This window comes from Heterodontus francisci, chromosome 2, assembly GCF_036365525.1.
Source record: "Heterodontus francisci isolate sHetFra1 chromosome 2, sHetFra1.hap1, whole genome shotgun sequence".
In the NCBI taxonomy this organism is placed as follows: Eukaryota; Metazoa; Chordata; class Chondrichthyes; order Heterodontiformes; family Heterodontidae; genus Heterodontus; species Heterodontus francisci.
Genome location: NC_090372.1, coordinates 23335256 through 23360970, shown reverse-complemented (window position 1 = coordinate 23360970; position 25715 = coordinate 23335256). Strand labels below are relative to the sequence as shown.

The 25715-nt window shown below is 42.6% G+C and overlaps 2 protein-coding genes across 4 annotated transcripts in view; one reads left to right on the top strand and one right to left on the bottom strand.

Moving 5' to 3' along the window:
- The window catches only part of LOC137382908 (sodium/hydrogen exchanger 3), a 147549-nt gene that overhangs the window by 14945 nt on the left and 106889 nt on the right, over positions 1 to 25715 (top strand). The gene's annotated exons all lie outside the window — the stretch shown is intronic.
- The window catches only part of cep72 (centrosomal protein 72), a 234410-nt gene that overhangs the window by 199005 nt on the left and 9690 nt on the right, over positions 1 to 25715 (bottom strand). The window lies entirely within an intron of this gene.

Sequence of the window (25715 nt, the reverse complement as noted above, 5' to 3'; positions counted from 1 at the left end):
GTAGTATTTTATATATGTGCATCAGCTGTAAAATTTATTTAACATTGAAATAAGTCCTTCTTTCTTTCACTGTTTAATCTCTCTCTTCTCTCCTTTGGCCTCCTTGTCTCGAGACAATGAGTAAGTGCCTGGAGGTGGTCAGTGGTTTGTGAAGCAGCGCCTGGAGCGGCTATAAAGGCCAATTCTAGAGTGACGGGCTCTTCCACAGGTGCTGCAGATAAAATTGGTTGTCGGGGCTGTTACACAGTTGGCTCTCCCCTTGCGCTTCTGTCTTTTTTCCTGCCTACTGCTAAGTCTCGTCACACTTTAGCCCCGCCTTTATGGCTGCCCACCAGCTCTGGCGATCGTGGGCAACTGACTCCCACGACTTGTGATCAATGTCACAGGACTTCATGTCACGTTTGCAGACGTCTTTAAAGCGGAGACATGGACGGCTGGTGGGTCTGATACCAGTGATGAGCTCGCTGTACAATGCGCCCTTGGGGATCTTGCCATCTTCCATGCGGCTCACGTGGCCAAGCCATCTCAAGTGCCGCTGGCTCAGTAGGGTGTATATGCTGGGGATGTTGGCCGCCTCGAGGACTTCTGTGTTGGAGATGCGGTCCTGCCACCTGATGCCAAGGATTCTCCGGAGGCAGCGAAGATGGAATGAATTGAGACGTCGCTCTTGGCTGACATACGTTGTCCAGGCCTCGATGCTGTAGAGCAAGGTACTGAGGACACAGGCTTGATGCACTCGGACTTTGTGTTCCGTGTCAGTGCGCCATTTTCCCACACTCTCATGGCCAGTCTGGACATAGCAGTGGAAGGCTTTCCCATGCGCTTGTTGATTTCTGCATCGAGAGACCGGTTACTGGTGATAGTTGAACCTAGTGAACTCTTGAACCACTTCCAGAGCATGGTCACCGATATTGATGGATGGAGCATTTTTGACATCCTGTCCCATGATGTTCGTTTTCTTGAGGCTGATGGTTAGGCCAAATTCATTGCAGGCAGCCGCAAACCTGTCGATGAGACTCTGCAGACACTCTTCAGTGTGAGATGTTAATGCAGCATCGTCAGCAAAGAGGAGTTCCCTGATTAGGACCTTCTGTACTTTGGTCTTTGCTCTTAGACGGGCAAGGTTGAATAACCTGCCATCTGATCTTGTGTGGAGGAAAATTCCTGCTTCTGAAGACTTGGACGCACGTGAGAGCAGCAGGGAGAAGAAGATCCCAAACAGTGTAGGTGTGAGAACACAGCCCTGTTTCATGCCACTCAGGATAGGAAAGGGGTCTGATGAGGCACTGCTATGCTGAATTGTGCCTTTCATATTGTCATGGAATGAGGTGATGGTACTTAGTAGCTTTGGTGGACATCCGATCTTTTCTAGTTGTCTGAAGAGACCACGTCTGCTGATGAGGTCTGTTTAATCTGCACTGTGCATTGTTCCTAATCACATTATGTAACAGGAGCAGAACAAAGTGCAGAACCTTGAGTTAACAATTCGATGATGGCTTATGGGGTAAATTCACCACCTTTTGTGGTACTGGGCCACGTACGCTGAATCAATAGATTTTTGGTCTCGAGGAGTTGGCTCATTTCAGTTAGTCATTTATGGCACAGAAGGAGGCCATTCGGTCTATTGAGTCCATGCCAGCTCTCCACAGAACGTTTAATCACTCCCATTCCCCTTCTTGATCCTCATTGCCCTGCAAGGTTATTTCTTTTTTAAGTGTCCATCCAATTTCCTTTTGAAATCATTGCCTTTGCTTCCACCACCCTCATGGGCAATGAGTTCCAGGTCACAACCACTTGCTGTCTTTTTTTTTTAGAAAAAGTTCTACCTTATGTTACCCCTGCATTTCTTGCCTGAAGCTTTCAATCTTTGTCTCCTTGTCCTTGTACCATCAGTTAATGGGAACAGTTATTCCTTGTGTCCCTTATCTAAGCCTGTCATAATTTTGTACACCTCGATCAAATCTCCCCTCAATCTCCTTTGCTCCAAGGAGAACATCTCCAGCTATTCCAACCTAACCTTCTAACTAAAATCCAACATCCCTGGAGCGATTCTGGTAAATCTCCTTTGCGCCCTCAAAGACCCTCGCATCCTTGCTTACGTGTGTGACAGAACTGGATGCAGTACTCGAGTTGGTGCCTAACCTGAGCTGTATAAAGGTTCAGCATAACTTCCCTGCTTTTGTATTCAATGCCTCTTTTTTTTTTAATGAAGCCCAAGTTCCCATACGCTTTACCAGCTACTCTCTCAATATGTCCTGCCACCTTCAAAGATCAATGCACATGCACCCCCAGATCCTTGTGTTCCTGCACACTCTTTAGAACTGTACCATTTAGTCTGTGTTGCCGCACCTTTTCTGTATTAACTTCCATCTGTTGCTTGTCTGTTCATTTTGCTAGCCTGTCGATCCTGTTGCAGGCGATTCGTACCATCCTCAGTCTTTGATACCAAACTTGGAGTGGCAGTGGCAAATTTTGAAATTCTACTCTGTATTCCAAGTCCTCCTTATATCTATCAAAAAAAAAAGCAGTGTTCCTAGCACTGAACTTTGGAACACCACTGTCTACCATCCTCCAGTCTGAAAAATAACCATTTATAATGACTCACTGTTTTCTGTCCTTGAGCTAATTTTTTTATCCAAACTGACACTGACCCTCCTATTTCATGAGCTTCAATGTTGTTAACCAGCCTTTTATGTGGTACTTTATTAAACACTTTCTTAAAATCCATATAGACAACATCTATTACATGCCCTTCATCAATCTTCTGTTACTTCAATCAAAAAATTGAATCAGATTAGTCAAGCATGATATTTTTCAAATCCATGCTAGCTATCCTTAACTAACTCAAACTTCTCCAAGTGCCTATATTTTTTCCCCCCCTGATTATTGTTTTTAAAACCTTACCCACCACTGATGTTAACCTAACTGGCCTGTAGTTGTTAGAACTGTCCTTGCACTCTTTTTTTGTTTCTTGAATAAAGATGTCACATTTGCCACTCTCCAATCTCTGGCACCTCCTCTATATCTGGTGAAGATTATGGCAAGAGCTTCACTATCTCCACCCCAACGTCCATTAGCAAGCTGGGATGCAAGTCATTCGGACCAGGTGATTTTAGCTACCCTAAGCATAGCCAGCCTTTCCACTACCACCTTCCTCTCAATTTTTACAATATCCACTGCCACTACTCTTGCTGCTTCTACTGAATTTTTATTTTCAGATTTCTCTTCATTCGTAAACACTGATTACTAAGTACTCTACTCTAGCTTTGCCCTGTGCCTCTAAGCATTAATTACCCACTTTGTCCCTCATAGGCTCCACTCTATCTCTTACTACCTGCTTACTACTTACATGTTTGTGGAAGAATTTTGGGTTCCCCTTTAAGTTGACTGCCATGCTATGCTCATTTTCTTTGCCAGTCTTATTTTCCTCTTCATCTCCCCTTTCAACTTATTGTATATGGTCTGGTTCTCACTTGAACAATTCACCTGACATGCATCATACACCCTCGTGTTGATTTTTGGTTCATCATAATCTTTATCTCTTTCGTCCAATGAGCCCTGTTTTTGGGTCCCCTACCTTTTGCCCTTGGAATGTACCTAACCTTTATCTCAAGCATTTCTTCATTAATGATCACCCATTATTCTGTTAGTTTTTTTTCTGTCAGTCTTTTTGCTATCATTTTACACTGACTAGATCCCTTCTCAGTGCAATAACATTAGGCCCCTTTGAATCTAGGTGTTCTACCTTGTATTGTTCCTTGGTTTTCTCTATAACTAGTTTAATCTTTGTGCTACAATGACCACTGTTACCCAAGTGTTCCCCCACAGACATTTGGCTCACTTGGTCCCCATTTTCCAGCACCACATTCAGCAATGCCTCCTTTTTTAGTTGGGCTGCAAACGTACTGATCAAGGAAGTTCTCCTGAGCAAATTTCAGAAATTCCTCCCCCTTTCCCTTTACTCTCACTATCCCAATAAAGTCTCCCAATGTCACCAATATTGTACATCTTAGTTGTGTGTCTCTCCCTCGCCCTGCTGTTTTTCCTTCACCTCCCTTCCTCCCCCCCCCCCCCCACCCACTCATGCAGACACACAGACACATTCACTCTGTCTTTACCTCCTCAAGGACATCCTCTCCTTCCAACAGTACAATGGCATCCTTAAATACTGCCACCCAACCGTTTTTCCCTTCTCTATCCTTTCTGAACACTTAAAAAAAAAAAAAAATATTCTTGTATATTAAAAGCCAAGTCCTCGCCATATTTCCATTATTGCTACAACATCATATTCCCATACTGCTCTTGTAGCCACGGTATTTATATGGCTACTCCAGTTCAGTTTTTGTTCGATGGTAGCCCCTAGGATGTTGATAGTGGGGGATTCAGCGATGGTAATGGCATTGAATGTCAAGGGGAGATGGTTAGATTCTCTCTTGTTGGAGATGGTCATTGCCTGGCACTTGTGTGGCGCGAATGTTACTTGCCACTTATCAGCCCAAGCCTGGATATTTTCCAGGTCTTGCTGCATTTCTACACGGACTGCTTCAGTATCTGAGGAGTCACGAATGGTACTGAACATTGTGCAACCATCAGCGAACATCCCCACTTCTGACCTTATGATTGAAGGAAGGTCATTGATGAAGCAGCTGAAGATGGTTGGGCCTAGGACACTACCCTGAGGAACTCCTGCAGTGATGTCCTGGAGCTCAGATGATTGACCTCCAACAACACCAACCATCTTCCTTTGCGCTAGGTATGACTCCAGCCAGCGGAGGGTTTCCCCCTGATTCCCATTGACCTCAGTTTTGCTAGGGCTCTTTGATCAAATGCTGCCTTAATGTCAAGGGCCGTCACTCTCACCTCACCTCTTGAGCTCAGCTCTTTTGTCCATGTTTGAACCAAGGCTGTAATGAGGTCAGGAGCTGAGTGGCCCTGGCGGAACCCAAACTGAGCGTCATTGAGCAGGTTGTTGCTAAGCAAGTGCTGCTTGATGGCACTGTTCATGACACCTTCCATCACTTTACTGATGATTGAGAGTAGGCTAATGGGGCGGTAATTGGCCGGGTTGGATTTGTCCTGCTTTTTGTGTACAGGACATACCTGGGCAATTTTCCACATTGCAGGGTAGATGTCAGTGTTGTAGCTGTACTGGAACAGCTTGGCTAGGGGCGTGGCAAGTTCTGGAGCACAGGTCTTCAGTATTATTGCTGGAATATTGTCAGGGCCCGTAGCTTTTGCAGTATCCAGTGCCATCAGTCGTTTCTTGATATCACGTGGAGTGAATCGAATTGGCTGAAGTCTGGCATCTGTGATGCTGGGGACTTCAGGAGGAGGCCGAGATGGATCATCAACTCGGCACTTCTGGCTGAAGATTGTTGCAAATGTGGAGCCACCTCCTCCAGTTAGTTGTTTAATTGTCCACCACCATTCTCGGCTGGATGTGGCAGGACTGCAGAGCTTAGATCTGATCCGTTGGTTATGGGATCGCTTAGCTCTGTCTATCGCATGCTGCTTACACAGTTTGGCATGCAAGTAGTCCTGAGTTGTAGCTTCACCAGGTTGACACCTCATTTTGAGGTATGCCTGGTGCTGCTCCTGGCATGCCCTCCTTTAGTTTAGTTTAGAGATACAGCACTGAAACAGGCCCTTTGGCCCACCGAGTCTGTGCCGACCATCAACCACCCATCAATACTAATCCTACACTAATTCCATATCCCTACCACATCCCCACCTGTCCCTATATTTCCCTACCACCTACCTATACTAGGGGCAATTTATAATGGCCAATTTACCTATCAACCTGCAAGTCTTTTGGCTGTGGGAGGAAACCGGAGCACCCGGAGGAAACCCACGCAGACACAGGGAGAACTTGCACACTCCACACAGGCAGTACCCAGAATTGAACCCGGGTCGCTGGAGCTGTGAGGCTGCTGTGCTAACCACTGTGCCACCCCTGCACTCTTCATTGAACCGGGGTTGGTCTCCTGGCTTGATGGTAATGGTAGAGTGGGGGATATGCTGGGCCATGAGGTTACAGATTGTGGTTGAGTACAATTCTGCTGCTGCTGATGGCCCACAGCGCCTCATGGATGCCCAGTTTTGCATTGCTATAACTGTTCGAAATCTATCCCATTCAACACGGTGATAGTGCCACACAACACGATGGATAGTGTCCTCAATGTCAAGGTGGGACTTCGTCTCCACAAGGACTGTGCGGTGGTCACTCCTACCAATACTGTCATGGACAGATTCATTTGCGGCAGGCAGATTGGTGAGGTCGAGAATCTTCTTCCCTCGTGTTGGTTCCCCCACCACCTGCCGCAGACCCAGTCTAGCAGCCATGTCCTTTAGGACTCTGCCAGCTCGGTCAGTAGCGGTGCTACTGAGCCACTCTTGGTGATGGACATTGAAGTCCCCCACCCAGAGTACATTTTGTGCCCTTGCCACCCTCAGTGCTTCCTCCAAGTGATGTTCAACATGGAGTACTGAGTCATCAGCTGAGGGAGGGCGGTAGGTGGTAATCAGTAGGAGGTTACCTTGCCTATGTTTGACCTGATGCCATGAGACTTCATGGAGTCTGGAGTCGATGTTGAGGACTCCCAGGGCAACTCCCTCCCTACTGTATACCACTGTGCCACCACCTCTGCTGGGTCTGTCCTGCCGGTGGGACAGGACGTACCCGGGGATGGTGATGGCAGTGTCTGGGACATTGTCTGTAAGGTATGATTCCGTGAGTATGACTATGTCAGGCTGTTGCTTGACAAGTCTGTGAGACAGCTCTCCCAACTTTGGCACAAGCCCCCAGATGTTAGTAAGGAGGACTTTGCAGGGTTGACAGGGCTGGGTTTGCCGTTGTCGTTTCCGGTGCCGAGGTCGATGCCGGATGGTCCGTCTGGTTTCATTCCTTTTTATAGACTTTGTAGCGGTTAGGTACAACTGAGTGGCTTGCTGGGCCATTTCAGAGGGCATGTAAGTGTTAACCACATTGCTGTGGGTCTGGAGTCATATGTAGGCCAGACCAGGTAAGGACAGCAGATTTCTTCCCTAAAGGACATTAGTGAACCAGATGGGTTTTTACAACAATCGACAATGTTTTCACGGCCATCATTAGACTAGTTTTAATTCCAGATTTATTAATGAAATTCAAATTCCACCTTCTGCTGTGGTGGGATTCGAACCCATGTCCCCAGAGGAGGACTAGTCCAGTGATAGTACCACTACGCCACGCCTACCCATTCTATCAATTCTCTTTGTTTTTAATGAGGTCCAAAGTCTAAAACCCCAAACTTCTCTTAGGTGGGGTTGCCAGCATGTACCCACCCCCCCCCCCCGACCCTGAGGGACATCTCCGCTTATGAATGCCTCAGGATGACTTTGGCTCGCTAACGAGGGTGATCTGGCTAATCTACTCAGTTAGCCAAAGCATTGTTCTGGCTGGGCTTTCTTGGACCTTGTACCCAGTCCAGTCTCTTGGTGTTTCAAATGTAAATTGCAGTGGTCATCTTGGCTGCTAGTTATTTAAAAGTTTACTCGTAGAATTTTTCCCATTAAAAGTTTAAGGTAAGTTTCCAAATGATGATATCTCCCATTTGCCATCGAGGGTTTTCCTGATCCTCCTGCATTAGGAGACCAAATAGAAACCTAGAGAATAGGAGCAGGAGGAGGCCATTTGGCCCTTCGAGTCTGCTCTGCTCTTCATTATGATCATGACTGATCATCCAACTCAGTAACTTGTTCCCATTTATCCCCCCATATCCTTTGATCCCTTTAAACCTAAGAGCTACATTTAACTCCTTCTTGAAAACATAGTGTTTTGGCCTCGACTGCTTTCTGTGGTAGCCAATTTCACAGGCTCACCACTCTCTGGGTGAAGAAATTTCTCATCTCAGTCCTGAAAGGTTTACCCTGTATCCTTAGACTATGACCCCTGGTTCTGGACTCCCCCACCATCAGGAACATCCTTCCTGCATCTACCCTGTCAAGTCCTGTTAGAATTTTATAGGTTTCTATGAGACTCCACCACCCCCTTCCCCCCGCCCCCCCCCCCTCACTCTTCTGAACTCCAGCGATTATAAACCTAACCGACTCAATCTCTCCTCATACGTCAGTCCTGCCATCCCAGGAATCAGTCTGGTAAACCTTTGCTGCACTCCCTCTATAGCAAGAACATCCTTCCTCAGATAAGGAGACCAAAACTGTACACAATATTCCAGTGTGGCCTCACCAAGGCCCTGTATAATTGCAGCAAGCCATCCCTGCTCCTGTACTCTAATACTCTCGCTATGAAGGCCAACATACCATTTGCCTTTTTTACCGCCTGTTGGACTGGCAAGCTTACCTTCAGCGACATGTGTACGAGAACACCCAGGTCTTGTTGCATATTCCCCTCTCAGTTTAAAGCCGTTCAGATAATCTTCCTTCCTGTTTTTGCTACCAAAGTGGATAACCTCACATTTTATCCACATTATACAGCATCTGCCATGCAATCAGCTCACTCACTCAACTTGTCCTAATCACCCTGAAGCCCCTCTGCATCCTCCTCACAACTCCCCCTCCCACTCCGTTTTATGCCATCTGCAAATTTGGAGATATTACCTTTAGTTCCCTCATCTAAATCATTAATATATATTGTGAATAGCTGGGGTCCTAGCACCAATCCCTGCGGTACCCCATTAGTCGCTGCCTACCATTCGGAAAAAGACCCATTTATCCTTACTCTTTGTTTCCTGGCTGCCAACCAATTTTCTATCCATCGCAATACACTATTCCCAATCCCATGCGCTTTAATTTTACACGCTAATCTCTTATGTGGGACTTTGTCGAAAGCCTTCTGAAAGTCTAAATAAACCACATCCACTGGCTCCCCCTCATCAACTCTACTAGTTACATCCTTGAAGAATTCTAGTAGATTTGTTAAGCACGATTTCCCTTTCATAAATCCATGTTGATTCCGTCCAATTCTACCACTGTTCTCGAAGTGCTCTGCTATAAAATCTTTGATAATGGACTCTAGAATTTTCCCCACTACTGACGTCAGGCTAACTGGTCTAAAATTTCCTGTTTTCTCTCTACCTCACTTTTTTTAAATAGTGGGGTTACGTTAGCTACCCTCCAATCTGTGGGAACTGTTCCAGAGTCTATAGAATCTTGGAAGATGACCACCAATGCATCCACTATTTCTAGGGCCACTTCCTTAAGTACTCTGGGATGCATACCATCAGGCCCTGGGGATTTATCAGCCTTCAATCCCATCAATTTCCCCAACACCATTTCTCCACTAATACTGATTTCCTTCAGTTCCTCTCTCTCACTAAGCCCTGTGTTCCCCAACATTTCTGGTATGATATTTGTGTCCTCCTTTGTGAAGACAGAACCAAAGTATGCATTTAGTTGGTCAGCCATTTCTTTGTTCCCCATAATAAATTCCCCTTTTTCTGACTGCGACAGACCTACATTTGTCTTCACCCATCTTTTTCTCTTCACATATCTATGGAAACTTTTACAGTCAGTTTTTATGTTCCCCACAAGCTTACTCTTGTATAGTATTTTCCCCTTCTTAATCAATCCCTTGGTCCTCCTTTGCTGAATTCTAATCCTCCTTTGCTAAATTCCAAATGCAATGTCGATATCATCTTCACTAAGTGCCTCCATTCAGTTGCTAAAAAGTGTTATTCCTGGCCAACATGCCACTTTCAATCTCAAGGGTTTCTGTTGCATTGGGGATTCTCCACTTGAACTGTCTTTGACCTCCTGCACAGTTCCAACTAGTATTGAAGCAAGTTTAAGGAACAGCATGTGTTATTTCCATGGTCATTATTTTGTGGGAGGCCTCGTGGTTTTTTTTCTTCCTGTCTTGCTCATAAGTGTACATTTCGTTCTCCTTTGTAATATTTGCCACACCCACTCCTGAAAGAAACCAGTTAGATGATGCCAGGATCAATCAGGTATTTTGCAGTTTATTGATGGGCCACAATGTGAACTGTGCTGATGAGTTCTGATGAAAGGTTATCAACCTGAAACATTAACTTTCTTTCTCCACAGATGCTGCCTGACAGAATTTAGCAGAATTTTTTATTTACAGAATTTTCTGTTTATTTCAGATTTCCAACATCCACAGTATTTTGCTTTTATGAACTGTTGTTCTCTGGCTATAACCATCTTCCATATCATTCAGATGGGTGGTTAGTCCTTTCTAGGTTGAAGTGTTTTATTGGCTCACAACATATGATGGAGGGGGCTACCCACATCCACTAAACTGGATTGCCAACATTTAATCATTCCAGAATTCAGTATGGAAGCTCTGGTCTTCACTCACTGAAACTGTCTGGAGAGAGATTCAAACCCTGTACCTTCTGACTCAGATGCAGGAATACGATCAGTAAGTCTTTGGTTCAGTCCAGTTTGCAGTCATTCAACCTATTAACTTGCTTTCTCGACCTGAAGGTTTTTCGTTTCCCACTCTCCCTTTAGTCGATCATAAAATGCTGATTTTGTTGGCGTTCTGATGAAGGGTTGTATCAGAAACATTTACTTATCTTTTCTCTTCACAGATGCTGCTGAGCTGCTTTAGCATTTTTTTTTCATGTAACCTCAACCTGTGTTGATTTGGTAGCTTGGCCAGCAAAATTTTTTTTACCCAAAGGCAAATTTCTTTTAAAAGGCTCTAAAATAAAAACTATTGGCGCGCAAGATGAAAATTTGGCATTTCTAAGCCAACTACATGGCAAATTGCCACGGCTCTCTGGTAGAAAGCATAATTTGCAAATATATGTACTGAATTTATGTATCAGTAGAAAAAAGCAATTTAAAGTAACTCTGAATCATTGCATTTTTTGACTTTTTATTTTTCTTATCTCCAGCATATGCATGTTTAGGTGGTTAGATTAACCCTTTATCTCCACAATAAAAACAAAGCCCTTACTTTGCATGACTTAACTATGAAAAAAGCCTAAACAAAAATTATGCACTCCAACTGGAAAAGGTTGGGAGCCGCAAATGAGATGTTAGAGCCCCATGTGGCTCTAGAGCCACAGGTTGCAGATCTCTACTTCAGCATCCCTCAAATGATGTGCTTTTGTGAGAAGTCCGACTGATCCCCAAGAGAAAAACCCTCATAACAGTAAGTCTGGAATAACCGCACTTGACATGCCTTCTACTGGAGAAATCTCTGCACCATGGTCCCATTGATGTACTCTGGCCAAATGTCAATGTCTAAAAAAGAAATCTTGATTTTCTTTTTTGAAAGCATTTGTTGAAACCTTCCAAATATCTTGAGGTAATACTGTTAAGTGATATTATGAAGTGACTTTCATTTAAAAATTTGTGATAAGGCTAAACTAGAGATGGTTTCGTACCTTTGGTTTGGTTCAGATGATAGCACTCTTAGCTTTTGAGTCACAGATTGAGAAGGGGAAGGAACAGGAAAGGGCTCTTGAATATAACCTAAGCTGACAATTTAGTGCAGTATTGAGGGAGTGGTACACTGTCAGTGCCCTCTTCCAATGAGACATCTGCCTGTTCAGGTGACCTTGATCTCCTGACACTATTCAAAGAGTAGGCATTCTCGAGATGACCTGGTCAATGGTTATCCTTCAATTAAAAGCTTGAAAAGTAAGTCAATTGTTTTTGTTTTTTTGTACAAAATTGACTGCCACATTTATCTATACAACAGTGATTGCATGTTAAAAGTAATTCATCACCTCTGAAGTTTTGGACCATCCTGAGGAAATGAAAGACCCCATATTAATGCAAACTCATTTGTCCATTTTTACAATCTGATGAGAGTCAGGTAACAGAACATTGAATTTCAACATGGGTAGGAAGACTATTTTGTTTGTGACTGCAAAGTGAAAAGTTAAAACCAATATTTCTAGAAATCCTTACATGCACTTAAGATAGATTACCTATAGGAATAGAGTACTGTTTCGTTAAGAGAAAATCCTTGAATGGATTGTATGCTTGATGCAGTTAATATTTTGATGCATGTGCAATCAATTTTTTGTATAGAAATACTTGCCAGACTGCAATTGAATTTTTTTTGTGATGGCTGAAAACTCCAATTTTAAGTTGCCTGTGTTGGAAATACCCTGACAATTTAAATGAGGACTATATTTGGTGATTTGTGTTTGAGGAAATGATCTGTATCTGACTCACTGCACTTCTTCTTCCTGGCTATGTAAACTAGCTTCGTGACTTTACCAAATGAGCACTTTTCTTCAGAACTGATGTTTTCCCTCTTTTGGTTTGGTTAAATTTGAAAAATATTTTTGCATGAGCAAAAATTAAGTTAGACAAATTTGATCTAAAGGTCTTACTGGCCAATGCTAGGAGCAGTTTATGGAATCATCTTTGTACTGCTTGCTGCGCAGGTTGAAGAACTTGATGAAACCAGATCTGATGACCATGATTAAACTTGAATGGTGTCATTTGACGTCATTAATTGTGGCTGCTACTTGTAATGACTTGTGTTTTTGATGGGTTGTGGTGACTTTATTATTGGAGAACGTGCCTTGTAGCTCATGGCTCTTAATTGCTTCAATTCTCTAACAGTATTTTATTGATTTTTTTTTCGAATGATGATGGATTTTAAGCAGACTGGCTAGAAAAGCACCCGTATTAACACTATGAACTGAACAGGACAATAACTTTCAAAGACCTGCGAGGATCATTGGCTATACATAGGATTTGAATGTAACAATAATATTTGAAATGAGCCATCCTCGTACGGCATGCTAGTCCAGTTCCTTTTTTCTTAAAACTCAACCTAAAAGAACCAATGACTTTTTTTGCCAATTTTATTTTTTTCTTTTTGATTCTTCTTCTCTTTCCCCTCTCCTTTCAGGAATACCAGGTGCCCTCTGTTACATTGTCCAGTGGCTATTTATCAATGGAGAGCTTTGAGAATGGTGTAGGTTATCAGATAGCAGGGAGAGTCCCATCCAAGTCAGATCCTGGCCATGCATGCACTTCCCGCAGTGATCACTGGATAGCGTTCTGAAATGGGAATACCCGCTCTCCCTCTTCTAAGCTTATGACTGCTCAGTCCAATTTTAGCACCGTTACGGAGCTCCACAAATTCGGCATAGATCTAGGCCATCCTGCCTGTCCTAACTCATCTGCGCTTTGAAATCTAAAGCAACGTTGTTGGAAGTTACCACTGTTTTAAGTTTTCAAACACACATCTGTTTGGGTATTTTGGCTGTTTGCTCCAGAACATAAATGGTGAGGGACTCCTGCACTGTCTGAGGTGCTGTCATTTGGATGTGGCATTAAAACAAAGCCCCATCTGCCCCTTCATGTGTATGTAAAAGATCCCATGGCAATATTTTGAAGAGAAGGGGAGTTCTCCCCAATCCCTTGTCTAAAATTTATCACTCCATCAACTTCACTAAAACAGCTATTTGGGTCATTATCTATCTGCTGTTTTTTTTTTTCAAGCCTTGAACACAAATTGGCTGCCGTGTTTTCTACATTACAACAGTGACTACACTTCAAAAGCATTTCATTAGTTGTAAAGCAGTTTGGGACGTCCTAAAGTCATGAAAGCCACTGAACAAGTCGTTTGACCAGGCATAAAAGAATATCTGGTACAGAGCTTTGATATGCTGATCTGCTGCATTCCTTTTTTAAAATCCAGTCATTTTGGAATGTACTTTCTTTTGTATCTAAGAATATGACACAGTTTTTCTCTCTTTCCTTCAAAGGAATTTTTTGATTTGGTTATCCTAAGAAGCTGATTCATGCTGTGCTCCAGTTTGGGGCATTAACTGCCCCGACACTTTGCTCAATTGAACATTCTTTGAATGTACATAATGGGATACATCAGCTGCATCTGATCTTTTAGTATTGCTCACAGACCACAACTTTGCTTCTGGTGCCTCAAATTTAAAGTTCTCATCCTTGTGTTTAAAATCCTTTAATGACCTTGCCCCTCCCTTTCTATCTGTAACCAGCTCCAGCTCTATAGCCCCCCCCCCCCCCTCCTCTCTCTTAGCTCACAATTCCTTCAGTGCCTTCTGCATCCCCTTTTTGTCCCATCATTTGTTGAGGTACCTTCAGCCACCTAGGTCCTACACTCTTAAGGCTGTCCACCTCCCAATCCTTATTTAAAATTTTCCTCCTTGCGGTCTTTCTTAGACTCAGCCTTTGATCATTAAAAACATCCCTTTTTTTTGGATTATGTCTGATGTGCATTGGGAGGTTTTTCTGCAATAAAGGTGCTTATGAATAAAATTTGTAGCCATGTGTAGCCTGAAGAGAGGGTTCTTGGCACTGAGAAAATGTGACTTAAAACGTTTTTTAAAAAATGGAGACGGGAATTTTGTGTTGCTAGGCTTGGTGTATTTGATTCTTTCTCAGGAAGTATGAATGAGACCTTTTGTGCAAAGTAAGCTGTTGGTGACATTGGTGATCCAGCGTGGGCTGATGGAATATCCAATACACCCAGTTGTCAAATTTGTCCACAGGTGGCCATTCATTTTGTCATGAATTCATATGCAGCATAGAAGGATTTGAGCAGATTTCCTTCAAATCTAAAACCTACATGAACATTGATTTGGATATATTCAAAACTAGAAATAGAGCTACTGATGACCTAAGTGCTCAACTTTAGTGGGTGACGGTTAACAGTTGCTAGTGATGAAATTTACAGATTAAAAAAAAAATGCTCATTTCCTGAAAAAAAATTCAAGATTAAAAAAGATGATTAGAATTTAGTTGAACATTAAGAAAGAACTCCTGCAAATCATGTATCTGCATTGCTGCACAATAGTGATTTTCAAGTATTTGGAGACTTTTTTTTAATTCATTCAGGGATGTGGGCATTGCTAGCTAGGCCAGCATTTATTGCCCATCCCTAATTGCCCTTGAGAAGGTGGTGGTGAGCTTCTTGAACTGCTGCAGTCACTACCCACAGTGCTGTTAGGAAAGGAGTTCCAGGATTCTGACGCAGCGACAGTGAAGGAACGGCAATATAGTTCCAAGTCAGGATGGTCTGTGACTTGAAGGGGAACTTGCAGGTGGTGGTGTTCCCATGCATTTGCTGCCCTTGTCCTTCTAGTTGGTAGAGGTTGTGGGTTTGGAAGGTGCTGTCCAAGGAGCCTTGGTGCATTGCTGCAGTGCATCTTGTAGATGGTACACACTACTGCCATTGTGTGTTGCTGGTGGAGGGAGTGAATGTTTGTAGATGGGGTGCCAATCAAGCAGGCTGCTTTGTCCTGGATGGTGTCTTGCTGCTTGAGTGTTGTTGGAGCTGCACCTATCCAGGCAAGTGGAGAGTATTCCATCACACTCCTGACTTGTGCCTTGTACATGGTGGACAGGCTTTAGGAGTCAGGAGGTGAGTTACTCACCTCAGGATTCCTAGCCTCTGACCTGCTCTTGTAGCCACGGTATTTATATGGCTACTCCAGTTCAGTTTCTGGTCAATGGTAGCCCCTAGGATGTTAATAGTGGGGGATTCAGCGATGGTAATGCCATTGAATGTCAAGGGGAGATGGTTAGATTCTCTCTTATTGGAGGTGGTGATTGCCTGGCACTTGTGTGGCACAAATGTTACTTGCCACTTATCAGCCCAAGCCTGGATATTGTCCAGGTCTTGCTGCATGTCTCCACGGACTGCTTCAGTATCTGAGGAGTCACGAATGGTGCTGAACATTGTGCAATCATCAGCGAACATCCCCACTTCTGACCTTATGATTGAAGGAAGGTCATTGATGAAGCAGCTGAAGATGGTTGGGCCTAGGACACTACCCTGAGGAACTCCTGCAGTGATGTCCTGGAGCTCAGATGATTGACCTCCAACAACTACAACCATCTTCCTTTGCGCTAGGTATGACTCCAGCCAGCAGAGGGTTTTCCCCCTGATTCCCATTGACCTCCGTTTTGCTAGGGCTCCTTGATGCCATACTCAGTCAAATGCTGCCTTGATGTCAAGGGCAGTCACTCTCACCTCACCTCTTGAGCTCAGCTCTTTTGTCCATGTTTGAACCAAGGCTGTAATGAGGTCAGGAGCTGAGTGGCCTGGTGGAACCCAAAGTGAGCGTCACTGAGCAGGTTATTGCTAAACAAGTGCCGCTTGATGGCACTGCTGATGACGCCTTCCATCACTTTCCTGATGATTGAGAGTAGGCTAATGGGGCGGTAATTGGCCGGGTTGGACTTGTCCTGCTTTTTGTGTACAGGACATACCTGGGCAATTTTCCACATTGCAGGGTAGATGCCAGAGCTGTAGCTGTACTGCAACAGCTTGGCTAGGGTGCGGCAAGTTCTGGAGCACAGGTCTTCAGTACTATTGCTGGAATATTTTTGAATCTGCAATTTTTGAAAGAGCTATCAAAAACATTGATTTTTTAAAAAAATCAAACGTCAGGAGTAATGCACCAGAGACTGAGGAGTGTCATTTGTGAGCCATAGAAGCCAAGTACAATATTTTGTCTCCACCCAACACCTCTCCCCCTCAGATTTTCTCCAAAGATTCAGGTTGTATTACAGATTCATGGTTACTAACCATTTCTGAAACTTTGTCGAAGTGACTGTTCTTCAGGTGATCCTAGACTGAGTTAGCCAATGGCTGTTTGACCATGGAGTATGATTAGATTAGAGATACAGCACTGAAACAGGCCCTTCGGCCCACCGAGTCTGCGCCGAACATCAACCACCCATTTATACTAATCCTACACTAATGCCCTATTCTTACCAAACATCCCCACCTGTCCCTATATTTCCCTACCACCTACCTATACTAGTGACAATTTATAATGGCCAATTTACCTATCAACCTGCAAGTCTTTTGGCTTGTGGGAGGAAACCGGAGCACCCGGAGAAAACCCACGCAGACACAGGGAGAACTTGCAAACTCCACACAGGCAGTACCCGGAATCGAACCTGGGTCCCTGGAGCTGTGAGGCTGCAGTGCTAACCACTGCGCCACTGTGCCGCCCTATGTCACAACTAATTATTGTCTTTCCCTTGTCTGATGTTGCACACTCTGGCCCTTTCCAATAATGGATTCAGGATAGGAATCTGGAGTGGGGATCCAGTTTTTTTTCCCCCCTCCTTGCTTAAGAGTTCTGAGAATAATTCCCAGCCTTAGCAGCTGCATTGTTTGAAAGGAATTCATGAGCAAACACTGGGAATCAATTATGGGAGTATTCCTGGTCTTGCTGGGTGTTGCATTTATAAGCTGACTCACTCAGCATGTGTAAGTGTAACTTGTTTTGTTTGTTCATGAGATGTGGGCATTTATTGCCCATCTCCAACAGCCCTTGAGAAGGTGCTGGTGAGGTCCCACCTTGAACTGCTGCAGTCTGTGTGCTGAAGGGACTCCCATGGTGCTGTTGGGTCGGGAGTTCCAGAATATTGACCCATTGACTATGGAGGAACTGTTATATTTTCAAGTCAGGATGGCATGTGACTTGGAGGAAACTTGGAGGTGATGTTCCCATGCACTTTGCTGCCTTTGTCCATCTAGATGGTATAGATTGTGGATTTAGGAGGTGCTGTCAAAGGAGTCCTTTGCGAGTTGCTGCAATGCTACTTGTAGATGATACACACTACTACCATGATGTGCTGGTAGTGGAGGAAGTGAATGGCACTCCATTTACCACTTAACCAATCAAGCTGGTTGCTTTGTTCTGCCTGGTGTTGCACTTCTTAAGTGTCGTCCACCTCCTCCTGGAATGTGTCTTCGCAAAGCAGGTGTGGAAAGAGATGCAGTGGTTTTTGTCAAGGTTCATCCCAAGCAGCTCTGTAACACAGGAGTCTGTGCTCTACGGGCTGTTCCCAGGGACGCACACCGAGACAAACATCAACTGCTGCTGGAGGACTATCAATTCGGTGAAAGACGCCCTTTGGTCTGCCCGAAACTTGCTGGTCTTCCAGCGCAAAGAGTTGTCCACCACCAAATGTTGCAGACTGGCACATTCCAAGGTCCAGGACTACGTGCTGAGGGACGCACTAAAGCTTGGGGCAGCCGCAGCAAAGGCTCAATGGGGAAAGACCACTGTATAAGGTCCCCCCACCAAGCTGAACTGAGGGGCTGGATCCATGGGAAACCCCTAGAACTGTATCGGAGAAATTGTGTGTGCTGTAAATGTAAAAATGTAATTGGCATGACAATTAAATGGAAGGGTTGTGAGGCAACTCATGATTGGATAGAAGGTAACTGATCACCTTTGCACTGTCTGTATTCTTTGACTTGATGCTGTTTTAAACTGTTTGGGAATGTAATTTTTACAGATTTTTATGAATAAACTATATTTTGGAAAAAAAAACTGAGCTGCACTCATCCAGGCAAATGGACAGTATTCCATCATGCTTCTGACTTGTGCCTTTGTAGATGGTGGAAAGGCTTTGGGAAATCAGGAGATGAGTCACTTGCCACAGAATTCCCAGTCTCTGCTTTGTTTTGCAGCTTGACTTCCTGACCTGTTTTAATAATTTACTTCAATAATATACTGGAGGTCGATTTAGGATGCCAGTATTCAATTCACAACAATGAAGCCCAAGACCTGAGATTCACATTTTAACTTGCAAGCAATTTGTTTTTAGATTTGATTTAGTTTTATTCCACATTGCATTGAAATGTGTGCTATCTCCTTTCCTGCTCAGTTATTGTATAATTAAATATTCATTGTTCTCATTTCAAACAATGGTTAGATTTTAGAATGAAGAAGGTATAGTAAATCAATGGAAAATGTGATGCTCAATGACCAATGTCCAAGCATCACAAAAGAGTTAGATTGGGAAGGCCATCTACTTTCATCGATTTATGAATGACTGTAACTTTCCTCTCCCTGCTACTGCAGAGCCATTATTTAATAAGTAATTTTAGGATTTTATATCCACTGCTCTTAATACACAGAATAGACTTTTATTTTAATCACTGAAGACCTTATTGATCATTTGCCATTTTACTTCTGTTCCCTTGTCCTACTTTGCAAATTTAGTATGAAACAATTCTGGATTTGTGTTTTATTTCCATGTTGTCCACTATCTCTACCTCCATGATTGTCTCTCCAGGTTGGAAAGCCCAAGTTGATCCAATCTTTCTTCATGAGTCTGACACTGGAAATCAACCTTGTAGTTCTGCTCTGCTCTTAAATGTCTCGCTTGTGTTCTGATGACCACAGCACTATGGAGTTTGGGCTTGACTTCCTTTTTGGTTGTCATGTTTATGTCTGAATCCTGTTAGCTTTTTGTGTGTTTTTTTTTGTGGCTGTTTTTTTGTACAAATTGATATGTTGAGGTTTGAGTTTGATTGAGGCCTCCCGTCTTCCACCTTGCATATCTCCGTACAGATCATCCAAAACTCTACTGCCAGTATTCTAACTCACACCAAGTTCTGTTCACCCATCATCCCTGTGCTCATTGACCTACATCAGCCACACATGAAATTCAAAATTCGTATCCAACTGTTCAAACCCCTATATAGCCTCTTTCCACCAACATGCTGAGAACTCTACATTCCTCCAATTCTAGCTTGTGCACCCTAGATCTCTTGAGCCTTTGTTTCAAAAGACATTTAACAATATTTTTAAAGTCTAGGCACACCATGTTTGGTACATAATGTAGAGTTTTCTACAGTCTGCTTGGGGTGTTAATTCCTCAAATTCTGGTCTTGGTGGACCTGGAACTATCTCCGATTCAGGCTGAAATTTTCTTCATGCCCATGTGAATGCGTTTGGAAAACATACACCTCTAGGTCAGAAGATTAAGAGTTCAAACTCCAATCTAGTACTTGCAGCACAAAGCTCCATAGGATGGAGATCACATGTTTTGCTGACCTTGGTGAGTTGTTGTAGTGTATCCTGCAAACTGTAATCATGCTCTGTTGGTGGAAGAAGTGAATGTTTAGGCTAGTAGAAGAAATGCCAATCAAGTGGCCTGCTTTGTCCTGGAGAGTGTTGAACCTCTTTTTATGTTGCAGATGCTGCAAATGTTGCAATTTGGGCAGTGGGAGTTATTCCCTGCACGAGGCCAGAAATAGTGAGGCGAAATGTAGCACCTCAACTGCTGAACCAGCTTCCATATCCATATTTGTGCTTTGTCATTCTTACACCAACAGTTCATTTGATTTAATAACCTTTATTAGGGTTACTACACTGCAAGTATTATCTGAAACCTGTAATGTCCTCTTAAATTATATTTTCTTTTGACTCCAAACAAGCAAGTTGTGGAGTAATGGTTTATAATTATACCAGGTTTATCAGATGGTATCGTATCTCATATGCGATTCAATGTCAGTCTGTGCCTTAAGATCGAAAGTTAGTTTTGGAGCTTGCCAGATAACTTGCAGGGTATTTATTACGAAACTGATGTTTTGACATTTTGTTATCTAGGCCATTGTATTGAGTCAAATGTTGAGGTTTTGCATTTAGTTTTAGAATGTAAGATAAGATCAAGAGATTGTGATTCCAATTAAGTGATAAAACTTTGAAGATAGCTTTGTATCAACTGGAATGCTATGATGAGGGGAGAGGTTTTGCCATGGTCTAATCTTGCCCATATTTTGAAAAATGATCCACTGGTGGACCCCATTATCAGTGTCCCAAATCAGTTCCAACATGGCATAAAGATGATGGGGGTGGGAATTGGTGGAAGAGAGGAAAAAGTTAAATGATTTTATTCAAGTTGACAGTGCTTGGAATATCACTGGTTAAACTGAGGTATCTTCCTCTTTTAATTCGGTTTTAGAGTACATTTAATACAAATGTCCTGTGATACTTTAGAAAGATTGTTTAATTAATGGTGCTATAAAATCCTGTGTGGCTAAGAAAATAAATGAGTAGTGTTTGTTGAAACAAAGTTTTTCTTGGGTCTAAAAATTGTTTCTCTTTTTGGTCTTTAAAATTTATTGTCCCATTGCAGAATATTAAGTCATTTTATGATTCTCAGATGGTACTGGTTTGGGTAAATAATGTTGGATAGTAGTTCCCTATAGAATTTTGCTACATTGCAACTATGTATAGGATTACTTCCCTGCACATAGCCCTAATTATGTGGGTTAGAGGCTATTGTATTTGGGTTCTTGTTGCCTCTATTTATTTCTGGTTAGGATTCACTTTTTTCTTTTACTTGGTTCCCTATCTAGCAGGTAGTGGTAGCACTAGAAAATAGAACATTTTCCCTAGTTCTTGCACTTTGACTCTTCACCTCCTGTTAGTAATCAAAGTGAAACTTGGTACTAACCGTGTTTTTGTTGGCTAATTTGCTTCCTAGATGGCAGTCTTGGCTCAGTGGTAGCACTGTCACCCATGAGTGAGAAGGTCATGGGTTCAAGTCCCACTTCCGAGACTTCAGCATATATTCTAGTGAGGGAGTGCTGCACTCTCTGAGATGCAGACTTGACTACGCAACATTAAACCAAGGTCCTCCCTGCCCCTTTTGAGGGATCCTGTGGTATTGTGCAAAGAGCCACAGCAGAGTTCTCATGATATTATATCTCTTCATTTAAAAGTTGTACCTATGTTCCCCTTCTGTTGCATAACACATGCTCTACTTTAGCTTCATTTGTAGACAAATCCAATGTCCTTGCTATCAAATGCAATTTTTATGACCTGGTTTTAAAATTTAATTGATTTTGCAATATACTACAGTGCTTTAAAGCACTTGACTTTTACACTGCAGACACTTTTGTAGCAACTGGAAGTCAGCAATTAAAATAGACACTGCTGAAAATACACCAATGTCTTGGCATCTGTAAAAAGATAAGATCAGCTATAATTATTTGGTGTACCTGTAAGATATTATCTTTATCTGGATGTGTGTGAGAATATGTTGGTCGACATGCTCTTTTCCCCTTCCTAACTTTTTTCCACTCTTCAAATGAGGGCTTATGTCATTCATCCCTTTCCCAGCACCACAAACTATGCAAAACTTGATCTCCCTCAGTCTTTCATTCCCTTTTACAGTCTCCAGACCTTTAAATCCATGCTTGGCGTCAACCAATCTCTATTTCATCTTTTACCTTTTACTGACCTTTTGTTTTAAGAAAATGCATATTTATTTTGAGGACCCACATCTGCAATGACAATCTTGGACCATTCATTTGGGATTTGCATGTTTTATTTGTACTTTTTAAAAGTACAAAAGGAGTGAATGTTACAATGTTAATGGATACCATTTACATCTCCAGTTCCCCAGTCATGTTGCTTCCTGATCTTAACTGTACGAGTGGATAATGTTTGAGTGCCCATGACTAACCAACTGATCGTACACTGTGGGTTTTTACTAATGATCTAAGCGGGGAGAGATTTTCATATCTCAACCCTTGCTAGTGGGCACAATTACTCTGATTACTGCAAGAAGATCTGGTGTAGGAACACTTGCTATTTTAGTATCCCCAATCAAGAGTAATTGAGGTTTTTTCTAGCTCATTTGCTATTGCGCAGAATTGATGAACTAATTTGTATAAACCAAGGACTGAATGTTGGGAGTTTGTTTCATTTTGCATCACATGCAAGTCATTGAGGTAGTTGGATTCTGCAAATTGGATGGGTGGGAGGGACTGTGTACATAGCTGTGGTGGGTGGGGTAGTAAGCTGAGAATTGGGCAAGATTGTTTCCTTTATGCTAAATTGTTCCTGATGTAGATGAAAGCCATATTCACCCCCTTATCAGTATTCGGAGCATCAATGTTTACCTTCTGTGATGTGTGCAGATATTCCTTCTCCTTGTAAATTCATCACAAAGTACATCTATTTTCTCAACTGTAACTTTCCTGGCTTGTATGCACTTTGCAGAGTCCAGAATAAGGAGCATAACCTTAAAACTAGAGCTAGGCCGTTTGTTTAGGCATGATGTAAGAAATCTGCATCGCTTTTCCTCCAAGAAGCTGTTAGTGGCTAGATCAATTGAAAATTTCAAACTCAGATTTATTTTGTTATGCAAGGGTTATGGAACCAAGTTGAGTAGATGGTGTTGAGGTAAAGATTGGCCACAATCTACTTGAATGGGCTTGAGGGACTGAATGACCTACTCCTGTTCCTATGTTCCAAATGGTTCTGTACTGAGAAGCAGGCAAATAATAAAATTCAATAGTTTTAATAAACTGCTAATTATAATTTGTCAATACTTTGAATTGTATACATCATATATAAAAGTAAAGCAGTTTTGCTCCAAACTTCTGCTACAGTTTGTCCTGTGCAGTACTTTTAGCACCAGCCTTGCCCCTGTAGTTTTTGTACTGAGGGCATGTTTCTACCACATGCAATTATCATTCATTGCATTATTAGTCCTGCCAGTGCAGGGTGTTTAATAAGGACCAGGGTTCTTAGAATTGTGAATATGCTGTATGAACATAATAATCTCCATCGAGCTCCTGACTTCAATTTGAGAGTGAGGGGATTGAATAATATGAGCAGTAAGGCAGTGAGCTCAATAAATTCTGAAGAGCAAGAATAGCCAAAGGGTTCATTGTTTTTCTATGACAAGCCACCTCCTTTTTAAAGTCCTTTTTATTTTCATGCCCTCTTTTGCCTCAAAAAAGTAACAATAATTAATTGGCCCTCCCTCCCCCAGTGTCAGTGGGGTGGGAACAGATCTGGCCCAGGTAAACTGGAATCACAGATTGGAAGGGAAAACTATAATTGAACAATGGGCTGACTTTAAAGAGGAGATACTTCAGGTATAGCAGAGGCACATTCCCACGAGGGGGAAAGGTAGGACAAAAAAGCCAGAGCTCCCTGAATGATGAAAGAAATGAGAGTAAGATGAATCAGAAAGAGTGCATATGACAGATGTCGGGTTGATAATACAGATGGGAACCAGGTTGAATATAGAAAGTGCAGAAGGGAAGTGATTAAAAAAGGAACAAGAGCTGCAAAGAGAAAGCATGGCAACCAACATAAAAGGGAATCCTAAAGTCGTCTTTAGACATATAAATAGTAAAGGAGTATGGCTGATTAGGGACCATGGAGGCAGAGGGCATGGCTGAGTGCTGTGCATCCGTCTGGAGAAAGATGCTGCCCAAGTCATAGTGAAGGAGAAGGTAGTTGAGACACTGAGCTTAAAATTGATAGAGGAAATATCAGAAAGGCTGGTTGTACTTCAAGTTGGTAAGTCACTAGTTCCAGATCAAATGCATCCGTGGATACTGAGGGAAATGAGGATGGAAATAGCAGAGGTGCTGGCAACAATCGTTTTTCGATACAGGGGTGGTGCCAGAGGACTGGAGAATTACAAATTCCACACTCTTGTTCAAAAAAGGGTGCAAGGACAAGCCCAGCAACTGAGGGAAGTCAGTTTAATGTCAGTGGTGGGAAAGTTTTTAGAAACAATAATTTGGGATAACATTAACAGTCACTTGGATAAATGTGGATTATGAAGGAAAGCCAGCACAGCTTTGTTAAGGGCAAATTGTGTTTAACAATTCGATTTTTTTGAAGCGTTAACAGAGGTTGATGAGGGTAATGCAGTTGATGTGGTGTGAATGGACTTCCAAAAGGCATTTGTTGAAATGCACATAATAGGCTTGTTAGCAGGCATGTCAAAGTTAAAGTCTATGTAATAAAAGGGACATGGATATGAGGTTAGCTGAGTGATAGGAAACAGTAGTGGTTGTATTGGGGAACCCCGCTATATACCTTCCTCCAGAGGTCAGTATTAGGACTATTGCTTTTCTTGATGAGTATTAGTGGCCTAGGCTAGGGTGTGCAGGGCACAATTGCAAAATTTGCAGATGACCCAAAACTTGGAAGTATTGTGAATTTGTGAGGAGCATAGTGTTAGACTTCAAGAGGATATCGACAGGCTGGCAGTATGAGCAGACATGTGGCACATGAAATTTAATTCACAGAAGTGTGAAGTAATGTATTTTGGTAGTATTGTGACCAAGGCAGGAGGAGTGCACTGTTCTAGTCCCACTTCTCCACAGGTCACAACATAGTATTTTAAATTTTCCCACTTATTGATACAATCAATCATGTACTCTATTTTTCCCAGAATACAACACGCTAACCAGGTTTCTTTATTGAACAACAAAAAATATCAGTTTATTATAAAACCAACCTTAACAAGTGATGAAGTACACACTAACACAGATTTTAAAGTTCACTTTTTACCTTGGTCCCTTCACTCACACATACATTTACACTGGTTAACTGAAAATATAAAAGGGATTTTTATAAGTTCCGAGCTCTGTTACAGACAAAAAAAACCTGGGCAGATTACTTGCTTATTTTTTTTTTGAAGTAAACAGCAGATGAGAGAATTGTTCCAAAAACTGGCATACAGTCTCACTTCTGAGTACACGTAGACAGGTTACTGAGATCCTTCAGAACAGTTCTTTTCAGGTGGCTTTGAGACTTAATTTTAGCAGGCTTTCTTCAGAGACGGGAAATGAGATGAATTGACAGTGGACTTCACAGGGTCTTTTTATGGAATTGCCAGAAAGTGAGCTGGGTTGTGGTCTTCTGGTCTTCCTTGACACTACAGCAGCAGACTTGACTTTATCTCACTCCAGAAGGTAAAACGCACACTGACACAGCCAGAAGGCTTGGGTTTTTTTCTGCCCATCCCAGGTGCTCTATGATGCTACTGGGCTTGTCCCGTCAAGGGACGCCTGTAATTTCTCTGCCCCTGCTACCAGGGTTTCTGTTCTATCTTTAATGAGTCATGTGACAACCAGTAACATTGTTGCTAATCTGGCCCCTTCAGTGTCCTCTTAATGGCTTTAAAAAAAAAACTGGTCCAACATTTCAGTTTAACTATAGATT